The following is a 14328-nucleotide window of genomic DNA, read 5'->3' as shown; positions in this document are numbered from 1 at the left end:
CTTGCCTCATAGAGTTTCTTTGGTGGGTCAGGTCACTTTTATGTCTTTGAACCTTGGTTCCTTAGTTGACAAAATAAGAATAACGCCAGAGTTCATTCCCCAAAGTTGTGACGAAGAAGTCAGGTGAAATATGGGAAAAATGAAAACAAAAGCAAGTGTAATGCCAGTGTTAGTAGCTTGAGATAATGGAAAGAGAACAGACTTTGGCTTCACTGCTTCTTAAGTATGGTATTTGAGCAAGCTGTCTAACTTTTCTGAGCTTCATTTTCCTAACGGGTAAAATGGGCATGATAACACCTATCTTGTGAAGATGTTGAACAGGAAAATAAGAAAGCATACACTGGTCCCAGCACAGTCCACTTGACACATACTCGTCTACTCTTCTAAAAGTATCTTCTCTCCTTTTCCTCCCTCCTACCATCTCTTTTTCCTAACTCTTTGCTTCTGTTTTATTTTGCCTCTTCTCACCTATGGTGTAGAAGATGGGAAACATGATTGCAGAAACGTGGGATTTAATAATTAGCATTGAAACTCTTCTTTTTTTTCCCCCAAAAGAATTATAAGCTCCAGCTGAAGCAAGACCTAAGGATTCAAGAACCTCTCTATTCTGAGAGAAGTCCCCTTCCTATTGTACTTAGGAACCCCCATGGAATCCCGAGAACTTTGTGCAGTGTTATATGAAATCAACTGATGTAGCCCCATCCTTTCATTTTACAGATGAAGACGCTGAATTTGAGTTGAAGTTGTGTGACATTCACAAGCTTGCGGAACTGGTAAGTGGTGAGCTAAGACTAGAACTCAGGTTTTTTTTGTTTTTGCATTTACCTTTTTATTTATTAAGTGTATGTACAGAGTGCAAATATTTATAATTATAATTACTCTCTTGAAGGATATTACAGCCTGTTTGTAGAGATTGGACTGTTTAAATATACTAGATGAAAAAAATGTAAAGCAGTGTGATTTAGCTATGAAATTGGTGGGATACGTAAATGCTTCAAGAAGAGGGAGGCAGAGGTGATCGTTGCTTTTTTTTTTTGAACGGGACACTTTGAACTCTATGAGGGCAGGGGGCTTGTTTGCTATTTTATTCCTAGGGCATAAAGAAGCACCTGACTTTCAATATGGACTTAACTTCTGTTTTTGAGTTAAAGGAATACATGGATGGCTTCATGAAGTATCTATTTGAACAAGACTTAGAAAAAGAGTGAGAATTTAGATAATTAGAGTTTAATGGAAAGGGAGATTCCAAATTAGAGTTTTTCAGACTGTAGATTGCTATTTATTATTGGGTGATGGAATAAATTTATTGGGTCATGACTCACATATAAAAAGTTACGGAGTATATCAGCGTGTCATTAAAATTATTTAGATTATATGCAGTACACATATAAACAAAATAAACTAAAACCAAACCCATTGCCTTCGAGTTGGTTCCACTCATAGCGACCCTAAAGGACAGAGTAAAACTGCTCCATAGAGTTTCCAAGGCTGTAAATCTTTACGGAAGCAGACTGCCACATCTTTCTTCTGCAGAGTGGCTGGTGGGTTTGAACCACCAACCTTTTGGTTAGCAGCCAAGCATTTTACCCACTGTGCCACCAGGGCTCCTATAAACAAAACACAGATGTATAAACATGCTTATTTTTATGCATGCTCACCATTTAAAATGTATATCTCACTGTAGGCTATGGCCAAATATTTTGAAAAATACTGTTTTAGACAAAGGAAATACTAACGTTTAAGTCACAGAGGCAGGAATATGTGCGCTTTGTGGAGGGATAGTGAGTTGAACAGCTGTGCTAAATCAGAGGTGAAGAGTGAGATCAAGTGGAGGTCTCTCCAGGGAAGAGGAACATGTTGGTTCTTTAGCTATTGAAGAATCATCGAGAAGCCTCTCCCCTCCCACTGTCTCCACCCTCCACACTAAAGGGATTTAAACAAATACACTTTAGAAGGATTAGAAAAAATTAATCTATGAAGAGTGGATCAATTGAGTTGGAGTTAGGAGACCACATAGGAGACTATGCAAAAGAGGCAGAACAGGCGAAGGAAGAGGTAGCCTGGGCTGGTGGCAACCCTAGAGAAAACTAGTTCCTTGGGCATGATTAGGAAAGAAGGAAGTTTAAAAAAGTGAGTGGGTGATGATAGAATGGAGCGCAAACACCTTTTTGGAACAGTGTATAAGAAAAAAAAATTAAGTAGAAATGTAGGATGATAGAGGTAGTAGGTTTTTGTTAAGATAGAGAGGAGATGAGAATCTTTGGTCAAATAGGGAGAGTTAGTAGAGAAGACATCTAGATACAGACTAGAAATGAATCTAAAGAAGTCATCAAAATCCTATTTAAAGAGATTACCTTGGAAGGAAGAGACTTTCCTTTTCCTAAAATCTGGAGTTTAAGGCCAGAGATGAGCCGGATGCTGATTGTAGATAATTGAATTTAAAGAAAGGCAGAGTTAATAAACATGTCTTTTTATGAGTTGAAGATTGACTTAGGGACAATAGATTTTAATCAACAATGTGGCACTAGCCAGCTAATTTTGTGTTAGTAACAAGATACATTTTAAGTATGTAAAAAATGTTTATTTTGCTACGTAAGAAGCACATTCTTTATTCACTTAAATTTTGTGTAATACACTACTGTATTTTGAGAAATTATGACTTTTAACATTCTCCATAATATGTGTAGTTAGAAAGAAGACAGTATTGTATGACAATCTTGGATTTCATGACCTTAAAAAGTGCTTAAAATGATTTGATAGTGATGGAACAGGTTCAGAAAGCTAGGAATCTAATTGTAAACACGTGAAAGATGCCCATAGAGGTTGAACTTTCCTTTTTGACTTGAGTTTACTTGATATTCAGAGGACATTCAGAGGTCAAGAATTATAAAGAATTATAATTTAAATAAAAAGCCATTGTTTGAGTTATTTTTTGAATTCCTGGGTGGTACAAATGGTAAATGTGCTTGGCTGTTAATTGAAAGTTTGAAGGTTCAGGTCCACATAGAGGTACCTTGGAAGAAAGTCCTGGCTATCTGCTTCTGAAAAATCAGCCACTGAAAACCCCATGGAGCACAGTTCTTCTGCTCTGATACACATGGGGTCGCCATGGGTTGGAATCCACTGGTCAGCAAGTGGTTTGGTTTTTAGATTATTTTTAAAAGGAAAGCAAATAATGCCCTTTGTTGTTTATTAAAGGAAATCTATGATGGCACTATAAATGTTGACTCATGAACACTTGTGTATAAGAGTCTATATAATTGATAAAAGAGAGCATAAGCACAGTGTGTTCGTGTGTATGAGTGTGTGTGTTTGTGTGTGTGTGTGTGTGTGTGTGATGAAACTGTCTCTAGGCATGGTTAGGTACAAAGGTCCATCATTTAAGTCTCACAACTAAATAAACATGTGAGTTTATGATTATTTTATTGAGCTTTCTTGTTTTATGACCCACTAATGGCTCATGGATCAGTTATATTGATAAGCACTGAACACATACAGCTTAAAAGAGATTTTTTTTATTTATTCTTTTTTAAAGTTCCAAGAAAAACAAAGCTCAGTTCCCAACCTTATTTTTCATTCACAATTAATTATACAAGTATAATTTTTATTAAAAAGAACTAAAAGATAAGTATATATAACTGGCGATTTTTATGTGACTTTCTAATTTACTTTCAATTTCTAATGTAAATTGTTCAATTTCTTAGTGTGAGTATATGCCTTACTACAGACTATTACATATTAGGCTTATGTTTCTTTTTAGAATTAGTAAGCTGACCTTATTGGCAAAATTAACCTGGTTTGTTTAGCACTTGTGAGTAGACAAAGTAATTCAAGTGTAATTTAAAAAAAAAATTGTTTTTGGTTTTGAGTCCTGGTGGCACAGTAGTTAAGAGTTTGGCTGCTAACCAAAAGGTCAGCAGTTCAAATCCACCAGCTGCCCCCTGGAAACCCTATGAAGCAGTTCTACTCTGTTCTATAGGGCCACTATGAGTCGGAATTGACTCGATGGCAATGGGTTTGGTGTTTGGTTTATAGTTTATCCATGACTCATTTTATCCAGAGTAAAGATGGTAGAAAGTCCTTTTTGTTGAACCTCCTAGGGAACCTTGCCGGTAGTTGCTCCCCAAAGAAAGAGGGGTTGGGTTGGACTATGCATTGTAATTTAGTCTCAACCAGGTAAATTCCATCACCTCATCTAGGGCCAGGTAAATATACAGGTGGGCAAGGCCAGGTTACAGACAGAGGAACTCCATTTTCACAGTGAGGAGTAGGTGCCCCCACCCCTCAAAGTATCAATATTTCTAACATTCATCAGTAGATTAATAGATTAATAGGTGGAGGATACTTTGGCTTACACGTCCATTTTCAAAGTAAAACGAAGTCATTAACATTTAGCTTCGCGTTAATTCATCCGCTCAATCTCCTGGTTTTATCAACGTCTTGTCAGTTTTACTGACAACAACATTAGTAGAAGTTTGTGGGGGTGAAAAGAGAAGACTTGGCTGGTTTTGCTTCAAGTCCCTTAATTATCCTGAAATTTAAAAGGAGTATGTTCCCTGTGGTTAGAACCTACTATTAAATATCAAAAAGATTCATAGGTTAGTTTCTTGACTTTAAATACTAAAAGATTTATTAAAATCACACTATGGATAATGGGAAATATTAGATCTTATCAGTACTATTGTCCATTGGACCCTGTGTGTTTAGGATCAAATCCTTGAAGTCTCTTTATATGTACAGAAGTTCAAGAACAGTTAATTTCTGGATGACCAAATTTGAGAGGGAACACAGGGGCAACCGACATTCAAGACAGAAACCCGTATTTTCTGAGTATGTAGTTATTCAAAATCATCTGTATCCAAGTTACACGAAACCAAAAGACTAGGATTCATTGTTCTACTAGCCCCTGCATTTCTTTATATTACCATTTGCACCACTATAAAAATTTCTCGATTCGTGAGCTTACATAAATATGTATTGAAATTCAAATGTTTCTAGGAATAAAAATTGAAAACCTTTTAAGGGAACTCATGGCTATGAAAGCTTTGAAATACTCCCACAGGTATTGTTAAGTCCTAAAACCTATTGTCAAATGGACTCTAAAATCCAGGTAGTATGCATTAGAGCCCTGGTGGCGCAGTGGTTAAGAGCTTAGCTGCTAACCATAAGGTCAGCAGTCCAGATCATCAGCTGCTCCTTGGAAACCTTATGGGCAGTTCTGCTCTGTCCTACAGGGTCACTATGAGTCAGAATTGACTCGATAGCAACAGGTTTGGGCTTTTTTACTTCTACTGTGTCCTATAGGGTCGCTACGAGTTGGAATCATCTCCACGGCAAAGGATTTGGGTTTTTTAATGCAGTGGATTTTCTAACTAATATTTTTCTTTCAGTGAAAACAGTGAAATTTATAGAAAGCAAAAGCTTAGGGGTTTAAACCTATGCTGATGTTGAGTCTAGGCACACAGAAATGAAGAGCCCATGCTAAAAATTAAACAACGTGGCTTTTTGGGTTCTGAAGTCCGAAAGGGTGATGTGGTGACGTGAGAATGCATTTTCGTATCAGGTAAATTTAAGTTAGGATTGTGGTTTTGTCAGTAGTACATGTCCTTGAGCAGTTACTTCAGCCTCTAAGTCAGTTTTCTCATCTGTAAAATCAGGGATAATAACATATAACTTGTAAAATCTAGTCAGAATTAAATGAAGTGAGAAATTTAAAAGGTCTTGCAAAGCCCCTGGCAGAGCGTTGGCGCTCAGTATCTGTTCAGTACAGCATTCTCCTTCTCTCAGATGAAACTCTCTAAAGTGTCCCTGAGCAAGAGCCAACTCTTAGGCGTGCTTCAGAGATGCTGACTTTTGAGATTATCTTTTCACTTTGTCATGAGTAAAGGCAAATGGTTGTTTTATCTGAAAGGATAAAAACAATTGCCTTTGAATGGTCAACCAGTTCATGCACCTAAAAAATGGGCTACATATGGTGCAAAGCAAACGTTTTACTTCTTGCAATATATGTCTGTCTCTGATAGTGAGATTTTTGAAATGCAGATTGTATGGAAGCAAGCGCTCTGTCTCTACGCGGGGATTGTTTTTTAGTAGTCTTCTCTGTGTGGACTGTTCAGCTGTCTTTTGATGCTTTTAGTCTTCTCTTCTCTTTATATAATCCTTTTACAATAACCTGCAGGTAGTATTTCAAGAGGTGGCAGAAATTTAGCACTTTCTTCCCCTAAAAGAAGCAGGGGCGGTAGGGAATGACAACGTTGAACGACGATTTAAGCATTTCTTTAAGATTTTTAAAAATCTGCTTTCTTGTTGGCTTTATAAGCCATATAGGTTTTCTGGATTTCCTTCCACTTTAAAAAAAAGAGCATGTATGAATTCTTGATTTGTTAATAGTTTTAAACTAATAATAATAACTCACATTTATTGAGTATTTTACAAATGCCTATCACTGCACTAAGCAGTTCCCGTGCATTAACATTTCCTCTTCATGTATGGATATTATCCTCATTTTACATATGGGAAAATTGAGATACAAAACATTTAGGTACGTTTCCCTAAGGTCACACAGCTATTAAGTGGCAGAGCCAGCATTTGAACTTGGGTAGACTGTTTTTAGAGCCCGTAAACTTATCTAGGACACAATAAATAATCAGAGATAAAGTCAACCGAGAAAATGATACCAAGGTTATGTCATTAACAAAATACCGTCACTTGCTTTGAATGGTTTCATTTATTTATTTATTTTTTGTGTGAAGAAATAACTGCTGTATGTAGCTTTTTACTTGTTCAATGAACATTTTATTTATGAAAAACTGGATAATGCCAAATGTTCTGTAATTGCTAAATTGCTGTGGGCCTGAAGGAGGATTTTATAATAAGCTGAAAAAAATGTGGAGAAAAAGATTTATTCTTTTTGTCTCTAATTTTTAGATATTTTGGAGTTTAAATATGAGTTTTGTTTTGGAAAAATCATGTTGAAGTTTTTAAAAATATAATTCTGATTGAATGCATGCTTAATTGTCTAATAGGCAATATTTTACTTATTTATGTGACATAGAAAGTATTTTTTAGTGTATTATTCTAAATAATGAAAAAAATGTACTAAGAATTTAATGGCAACACAAACCAGTAGTAAGGTTGGACTGGAAAGAAATATATGCAGAGAAAATAAATTTAAACTGGGCAAACTTTGTTTTTATACCTTTAAGCAGGGCTTAAATTTTGACTGTATGTTTGTGTGCCACAGTGGATCCCATATGTTCATTCTGTGTTAAAATTGTCAAAGAGCAACACTGAAAGCTCAGACTAAATCCTGCAGCATTACTGCACCTTGATAAGTGAAACAGATCTTCTCTCTGATTTTCAGTTTTACATTAAAAAATAAATGTCATCAGTGAAATCAAGGGTGAATAATAAAGGTATCATCTGAAATAAATCAAAATTCAGTTTGAGGTAAAAAAAACTGTCCAATATTTCTTCATGTTAAAATGCGATATCTGAATAATATTTTACTTATTTTCCCTGAGGAGCCCTGGTGGTGCAGTGGTTAAGAGCTACGGCTGCTAACCAAAATGTTGGCAGTTCGAGTCCACCAGCCGCTCCTTGGAAATGCTGTGGGGCAGTTATACTCTGGCCTGTAGGGTCGCTGTTAGTCACAATTGACTCAAAAGCACCTAATGACAACAACAGGGCACTGCAGAGCACATATTCCATCACGGAGTTGGATATGGGCAATCATAACGGGGTTCCTGGAGGCTGTGTCCTCAGGAAAATTTAAGATCAACATTGCCAAATTCTATTTCAAGAAAAATTGTACACTGCATTTTATGTGAAATTTTTAGCTTTTGGAAACTCATTCAGAAATTAAACAAACATAATCTACCAAAGCAAAATAAATAAATAGATAAATGTGTGTGATTGGACATAATCTATTAACCTGCATCTTCGTTGAGAAAAATGTGCTGAATTTTACTGGGAATGTTCAGATAGCTTTTTGATATAAGTGTGAACAAAATCATGATAGTGATAAAAACTAGGGCTAAGTTGGCTTCAGGAGCAGGGTGACAGTGTCCTCAAGATGATCAGATTGTGAGTGAATTATCTTCAAAGTTACATTTTTTTGCTCTTAACCTCAGAGGGTGCCCTTCTTGATGCTTTGCAGCACAGGCAGTCCTCGGGATCAGTTTCTAAGTTTGCTCTAAGTCGATTTGTAGGTAAGTCAGAACAGATACATATGATTCTTACTTAGCATCAGTGAGTCAAATGTTTGTCTTAGTATATAGTATATATTTTACCTTTCTATGCATATAAAGAAGTAGACTGCCAGGTCCTTCTTCCTAGTCAGTCTTAGTCTGGATGCTCAGCTGAAATCTGTCCACCATGGGTGAACCTGCTGGTATTTGAAATATCAGCGGCATAGCTTCCAGCATCACAGCGACACACAAGCCACCACAGTACAACACACTGACAGCCGCGTGGGAACTGAAGGAATACCAGTTGAGATATTTCAACAAACGGATGCAGCGCTGGAAGTGCTCAATCATCTCTGCCAAAAAATTTGGAAGACAGCTACCTGGCTCATCGACTGGAAGAGATTTGTATTAGTACCAGTTCTAAAGAAAGATGATCCAACAGGATGTGGAAATTATCAAACACTATCATTAATACCACATGCAAGTAAAATTTGGTGAAAATCGTTCAAGAGCAGTTTCAGCAGTACATCGACAGGGAACTGCCAGAAGTTCAAGCTGGATTCAGAAGATGTGGAATGAGGGATATCATTGCTGATAGCAGATGGACCTTGGCCGAAAGCAGAGAATACCAGAAATATATTTACCTGTATTTTATTGACTATGCAGAGACGCACGACTGTGTGTATCATAACAAATTATGGACAACATTGCGAAGAATGGGAATTCCAGAATACTTAATTGTGCTCATGAGGACAATCGTACCTAGGCCTGTACATAGATCAAGAGGAGTCATTTGAACAGAACAAGGGGTTACTACGTGGCTTAAAGTCAGGAAAGGTGTGCATCAGGATTGTGTACTTTCACCATACGTATTCAAGATGTATGCTGAGTAAATAATCCGAAAATCTGAACTATACGAAGAAGAAAACGGCAGCAGGATTGGAGGAAGACTCACTAACAACCTGCGTTATGACATAACCTTGCTTGTTGAAAGTCAAGAGGATTTGAAGCACTTACTGATGAAGATCGAAGCCTTCAGTGTGGATTACACCCTAACATAAAGAAAACAGAAATCCTCACACTAATGCTAAACGAAGAAAAGATTGAAGTTGTCAAGGATTTCACTTTACTTGGATCAACAAACAACTCCCATGGAAGCAGCAGTCAAGAAATCAAAGGACGCATTGCATTGGGCACATCTGATGTAAAAGACCTCTTTAAAGTGTTAAAAAGCAAAGATGACACTTTAAGAACTCAGGTGCGCCTGACCCAAGCTGTGGTGATTTCAATCGCCTCACATATGTGCGAAAGCTGGACAATAAATAAGAAAGACCAAAGAAGAATTGATGCCTTTGAATTATAGTGTTTGTGAAGAATATTGAATATACCCTGGACTGCCAGAAGAATGAACAAATCTGTCTTGAAAGAAGTGCAGCCAGAATGCTCCTCAGAAGCAAGGATGGTGAGAATTCATCTCACATACTTTGGACATGTTATCAGGAGGGTCCAGTCCCTGGAAAAGGGCATTATGCTTGGTAAAGTAGGGGGTCAGTAAAAAAGAGGAAGACGTCACCGAGATGGATTGACACAGTTGCTGCAACAATGAGCTCAAGCATGACATTGATTGTGAGGATGACGCAGGACCGGGCAGTGTTTCTTTCTGTTGTACATAGTGTCCACGGGAGTTGGAACTGATTCGAAGGCACCTAACAAAAAAACATGTGTATAAAATACTTAAAAAATACTTCCAAACCTTACAAGGTTTTCATGAGCGTCACAAAGTAGTGCGTGCATTCTTATTATGAATCATTGTACGTATTTAAATCAAAATTTTAATATAATAGGCATTATGGTAGTCTGTTCTGAAGTACGAATTGCCTTTAAGTCTGCAGTTTGTAGCCTGGAGACTGCCTGTATAATAGAAAAAGCCTTCCAGAACAAGAGTGAGATTAAGGAACAATCCACAGTAATGCTACAGTAATATAAAAAGCAGATACCAGCCAGCTGCCTAGAAGAGATCAAACGTCTTATCTGGAAATTTGAGAGGGTTTTGCTGTGACCTCCTTGTGTTGATCTTGGAGTCAGTTCTTCTGTTTAAATGCTTTTCCTGAGCTCCTTAGTGTGTTTGTCACTACGCACTAGAAAACTGAAAAGTTTTTCTTCTAAATACTGCTCTTTTTTCCTTCATGAACATCTTTTCATTATAAACGGTGCAAACAAACTTTGAAGCATTCATATTTTGATTCTGTATCTAACATTGATAAATAGTGTTTATAACATATATATGGCATCATTTTATCATTGTTTGTTGCTTAAAGTTATTTCTAATTAACTTTTCATGTGTGGGTTAAAATTTTAGTCTAATCCTAGTTATCACTAAATAACAGAGTATGCAGTAGTGATGAGACTTTCAGGAGTGATGACTGGACATTTCTAAACTCAATGACATATGAACCGAACATGCACAGCATCACAAAATTAAGTCTGAAATGACTTACATATGATAAGAGGATAGCTTTTAAATTATGAGGAAATAGCTAATAGTTTATTATGTTACACTTTAGTAAAACAAATGTAAACTTAAATATATTTCTTTACAAACATAATAAAGAGCATTGATTTTTAAAACATATTCATTTATTTCAAATAGGTCAGATAGAATTTTCTTTAATTTTATTTTAATAAGTCAGTCAAGAGATATTCACTTTCTTTTTCCAAAAAATGTGATTTTTTAGTGGTTGACCGTGAGTTTGTTTGCACCACTCAGCACCTTCGCTTTTTTAACAGAAGTCTAAGCATAAAGGATAAGAGATGTCCTCTTGTTAAAAAGAACAATGCACCTGTCAGGCCCAGGGATGTTCCTGATGGTGCCGGGCTGCTCCCTACAGGGACGTGGAGAGTCCTGCCTTGTCTTTCCTCAGCCTTTGTTACACTGCCCCCTGCATCTCACCAAATGGGCTTGCAGTCTAGATTACTCAAGGTACTCATTCTTTTTACCCTAAAAAGTGTACAGTTAGTGCAGTTTTTCATTAAAATTCAATATCATTCATGTAAAGTCAGGGTTGTCCAATGATAGTTCTACTCTCTTTAAGACTAAGCAAGCTAATGGTATTTGAAGAGAAAATAATAGTTTTAAAATTAAATATATAAAGGATATTTCTCTTAAGTATTTATTATAATAATATCTATTATGACATTAGACAGGTTTACATCTTAATAAGTATTACTAGTTACAGTGGCTTAGAACTATTATACCTGTGTTAATATATTGTGATTAATGATAATTAATTGTTGTTGCTGTTAGGTGCCGTTGAGTCAGTTCCGACTTATAGCAACCCTGTGTATTACAGAGCGAAACACTGCCGGGTCCTGCACCATGCTCAGAATCGTGTTATGCTTGAGCTCATTGTTGCAGCCACTGTATCAATACATCTTGTTGAGGGTCTTCCTGTTTTTTGCCGACCCTTTACCAAGCATGATGTCCTTCTCTAGGGACTGATCCCTCCTGATAACATGTCCAAAGTATGTAAGATGTAGTCTCTCCATCCTTGCTTCTAAGGAGCATTCTGGTTGTACTTCTTCCAAGACAGATTTGTTCGTTCTTTAAGACAGTCCATGCTGTATTCAATATTCTTCACCAACACACAATTCAAAGGCGTCAGTTCTTCTTTGGTCTTCCTTATTCATTTTGAATCATGCCACATCAGCAAATGAAGGTCCCAAAAGCTTGACTCCATCCACGTCATTAAGGTCGACTCTACTTTGAGGTGGCAGCTCTTCCCCAGTCATCTTTTGAGTGCCTTCCAACCTGGGGGGCTCATCTTCCGGCACTATATCAGACAATGTTCTGCTGCTATTCATAAGGCTTTCACTGGCTAATTCTTTTTAAAATTAATAATATTGATTAAATGTGTAACTAACCTTTTAACACAATTATCTATATGCATGACCTTTTCACATGAAATAGCTCATTGGGTTATCACAATTTTGTTATTATTATTAATATTATTATTACAGATATTATAGATTATAAAAAAGTGAAGGAAGATTCAAGTTCAGGAAACCAGATGGATGGCTGTTTTCCAGAATGTAAATTTTTACCTTTTCAATGATATGAAATTTGGCAAAACTGACAGTATGTTTTCCCTTTGATCCATTATATCATTATGAGGAATTTATCCCAAGAAAATCACCATATTTATCTCAGCATTACTGAAAACAGAAATAGAAACAAATTAAATGACCAAATGATTAAGTATATTATTTATTGTCTATCTTCATGATGAATGTTAAGCCACTGTTACAGATCATGTGTTTTAATAACATGGAAAAAAAGCTCACAGGTTAATGTTTTGCAGAAGAACAGGATATACACATAGTGCATGTGATTGCAATTATGTGAACATACCTCTGTGTGCTGAGCCTGAGCACACCAATGCTTCTCGCTGTCTCAGAGCCTCCCACATTGTGCTCTCTCTGCTTGGAATTAACTCTTTCCCTTCCCCTCTTTGGCTACTTCTTCACGTTCCAGCTGAAATGTTACTTGCTCAGAAAAGCCTTTTCTGATCCTCAGGCTCACTTCAGATTAGGTTACGTCCCCAGTTGTATGTTTTCATACTACTCTCTACGTTTCCTGCATAGTATTTTTTACAGTTATGATGAATTATCTTGTGATTATCTTTATCATGCTTGTCTCCCCCCAAAGACTATAAGCTTCATGAGGGCAGTAACTGTGTTAGCCTTGTTCACTTAATTCCTGTCACAGCGACTGGTACGTAGAATGAACACAGTAAGCAGTTGTTGAGTAAATGAATGAATGAATGCCAGTCACTGGGCTGAACAATTTGCACGTAATCTCACTGAGGTACCACAAACACCTTATGAAGTAGGTAGCATCTTCATCACATTTTATAAATGAGAAAACTAAATCTTAGTGTAAAGTGTCCAATGCTATATAGCAAGTGAGTGGACCACTTGAATCTGACCTGATGCCTCTAAATCCTGTTCCCCAGACTCTTAGCCACCAAATCTGTAAGTGGTTGCACTGACTGTCTGTATTAAGATCACTACATTTTGGTAAGCCGCATTTAATCTCCATGCTTGTAAAACAAATATGGTGAAATATCACCAATTTCACATTAATAATATATTAATAAAATGAATTTATAAATATATCTTTAATACCAAAGATAATATATAAAAATGTAAATAGTGGTAGAATTGCCATGGTTTTAATTTTTCAAGCAATTCTACATGTCCCAAATTTTCTACACAAAGTATTTATCACTTTCTATAAAAAGAAAGAAAATTATTAAAATTTATTCACCCCAAACTGGTGGGACTAGGTCTCAAGTCAAACTCTTTTGACACCAAATACCAAAGAGTTTTCATTGATTAAATAGATCTTAAAAGAAAAATCAGATTCCTACGTATTGCAAAGCTGATAACCTTCTTATGACTTGGCATACAATTGACCATTGATATGAGAGAAAATAGTTTTTCTGGTAATTTAATCCAAAGTCAGTCTTTTAAATATATTTTTAAGATTTTAAATAGAAAGTTCTATGTAAAATATAATTATCTCTCTACTTAAGAACTGCAGAACAGAAGCCACATTAACTCTGTACCATAGAAATATTAATTACCATTTTGATCTGGCTGAATACATGTCTTTCTCTAAATACCTTTTATTCTTTCCAGTATTATCTAGCATGATACTGCTAGCAAGCAAATTTATCCTATACTGTTTTTTTAATATTTAAATTTATTTTTGATGAAAATATTCACAGCAAAATCTGCTCCCATTCTATATGTTAGACACAATGATCAGTGACATTGGTTACATTCTTCTCATTGTGTCAACATTCTTGTTATTTCTGTTCTAGTTCCAGTCATTTAAACTCTCTGCCCCCAACATTCTCATCAATGCTTTAAAATAGCTGTTGGACTCTTTGGTCTTACAGAGTTTTTTTTTTTTTTTTACACAATACCCAAATCTTTACTCTTTGAGTGAAAGGTTACTTAGTTTAAAGGTGAATTCAGGGGTGGTTTCAATTCAAGATTTGAAGAGCAACTGAGGGCCATAGTCTGAAGGACTCCTCCAACCTCACTAGGTCCAGTTAGGCTGGATTCTTTAAGA

Source organism: Trichechus manatus, unplaced genomic scaffold (assembly GCF_000243295.1).
Source record: "Trichechus manatus latirostris isolate Lorelei unplaced genomic scaffold, TriManLat1.0 scaffold00018, whole genome shotgun sequence".
Lineage (NCBI taxonomy): Eukaryota > Metazoa > Chordata > Mammalia > Sirenia > Trichechidae > Trichechus > Trichechus manatus.
Note: the sequence above shows the minus strand (reverse complement) of the source record.